The following is a 2,722-nucleotide window of genomic DNA, read 5'->3' on the forward strand; positions in this document are numbered from 1 at the left end:
TAAAAAAAAAAAAAAAAAAAAAAAAAAAACCCTGCCAAAAATGCTATGACGTAGATACATCATATATTAAGGGCATTTTGTTTTGTAGTACTAGGGATTAAACCTAGGACCTTAAGTATTCTACCACTGAATAACATCCCTAACCTTCTACTATGGGTTTGGAGACAGGGTCTTGCCATGTAGTTCAGACTGGCCTTGAACTCACTATGTAGTCCAAGGGTTGGCATTACACATGTACATCACCACGGCTGTTACTGTTTTAAAACTCATTACACAGTTAACAGAGGCTACTCAGGGAAGCAGCTGAGGACAACAGTGGATTGACTGGTTATTCACCCTGCATTTGTGAAATTTCATAGAATGGTGCTATTTCTCTTAAATGTAAGCAACAAAGCCAAGAATCTGAATTCTATTAAGAGCAGTTCTGATTTCTTGAGTCAGTCTAAACTAACTTCCTTTAATTTCTGAAGCAAACTATACCTGCTACTCATTTTTGCTTTTTGAGACAGGGTCTCTCTATGTAGCTCAGGCTGGCTCAAACTTGCAGCAGTCTTCCTGCCTCAGCTTCCTGAGTGCAGGGATTATAGGCATGTGCCATTATACTCGGCGAGGTGCTCATTTTTGTAAATCAAATACTGCAGGGCAGCCAATACTGTCTATTGGCACTCTGAATAAGTGTTAAGAAACAGTGTTCAGAAAACTAAAAACGGTGTTAAGCAATAGGTACCATGTAGCCTTTAAAGTTTGCTGGCTCCTATTCGAAAGCACTGATACAGGCTTTCCTTTTAATTCCAAAGGAAAAACTGAAACTACATACAATTTTCCTCTTTATGGAGGAAACTAAGAAATTTTAAAATCTTAAAAGATAAATTTTTAAAGAGTTTTGTAAACTTAGATGAAGACATGGAGCTAGAATATGAGCTTATATTCTGAGTCCCAGTCTGCTCTTCATCTCAGTGCATTATTAGATTTTTATGATGCATCAAGTAAAAGTATGCACGCACACTTTTCCTATGATGTTCTACCTGGAGACTTCAAAATGACGCAAATTTAATGGAATACAGCCACAGTAATCTGAGTGATGGAATTACGCCTTCCTGTACAATACCTCCATAAAACTTTCAGTGTGAAGTTAAGCACAATATTCTCAACTCAAGTAATGGCTAGATGAATCATAACCTGAAATTAAAAGACACTACCAGAGGCTGGGCACAGGGTTAATGTAAGTGCTAGGAGTATGATACTTCAAACAGCCACTAGATGAAGTTAGGAAAAAACAAGCATCCTGGGTGTTCTTTGTATGCTTTTCACCACATGGGGGCTGGAAGAACGGTGAACAGGCCACACACACTGAAGAGATCTTATGGCGATAGAATTGGTACAGTATGGCCAGGTTTAGGGCCCAAACCTAGGATAGGATGGTAAAACCTAAAAAACCAGAAATACAGGAGCAATCCAGGACATCCAGGAAGTATACCACGTGATGTAAACTCTGGAGTTGCAGAATTAGTGAAGCCATGTAAACTTTGCTCTCTGAAGGTTGTGGGATATGCAGGAAACATGTAGGGAGGCTTAGAAGCTTAGATGTTAGCCAAGAAGCAAAAGTTGTGAACCTCTGTTAACTATTTTATGAGATCGCCAGGAAAAATGGACAAAATAAGGTCTAACACAGCACCTGGGAAATACACATTAATAAACAAGAGAAGGAAGAGACTACAAAAGAGGAATAGTGGGGCCGGGGAGATGGCTCAGTAGAATAAAAGCTTGCCTGGCAAGCACAAGGGCCTGAGTTCAATCCCCAGTTCTGAAAAAAAAAAAATCACTATTACTCCTTATGGGCCAGATATTAAAAACCAGCTAAAAACCACAAGAAAAGTAGTCCATGCCTTAGAGGAAGGAAAATTCCAAACTTGTACCTTCCATGTCCTCAGCAAAGTACTAAGGGGAAACCAGAAACGCCTGCTAGCTCTACCTATCACTCTGAAACAAAAGTTTCAACTGGGTGTGGTCACAAACACCTGCAATCCCAGCACTAGCAAGGCCACAGAGCCAGGGGCAATGTGGCAAGTTTGAGTCCAGCCTGGGCTACAAAGTGAGCTCAAGGCCAGCATGAATTGCATAGTGAGACCCTGTCTCCAAAAGACAAAACAAAGAAACAAAAGTTTCAACAGCTATGTGAGAAGCTATTAAAGAATCTTTTCAGAATTATGTTATATTATATTACCCTCTGGTGGAGAGAAAGACATTCATAGATAAACCCTCAATGAATCTAAAAGCAGGTAACTTGGGGGTGGGAGGACAACTTTATGAAGTTTTAAAAAAAGATGCTAAAAAGGGCAAAAAAGCAGGAAGCAGGACACCTACATAACAACACTGGTTCTGTTAGTCTTAAAACACACACACAATCCACATGCCAAAAATTCAGCTGAGTCTCTAAGAGTTAAGTGGAATAACCTCTAAAACCCTCAACACCTCCACTCCTGTGCTACTGATTAAACCCAAGGCCCCAAGTGCTTGCTGGCTAAGCGTTCTACCACTGAGATAGGGCCCCAGGGCCCCAGGTCTAAGCTTCTTCTTTTTTAATATGTTTAGTGCAGGGCCTACGGGGTCTCACTACTGAACTCAGTCTCAAACACCATCTCAGCCTGCCTCGGGGTGGGGCCAGCATGGCAGGCCCGGGGACTAAACTCATCCTTTGCGTTCTGCCTGAGCAGGCACTTTA

The sequence above is a fragment of the Octodon degus genome, unplaced genomic scaffold (assembly GCF_000260255.1).
Source record: "Octodon degus isolate 3935 unplaced genomic scaffold, OctDeg1.0 scaffold00028, whole genome shotgun sequence".
NCBI lineage: Eukaryota > Metazoa > Chordata > Mammalia > Rodentia > Octodontidae > Octodon > Octodon degus.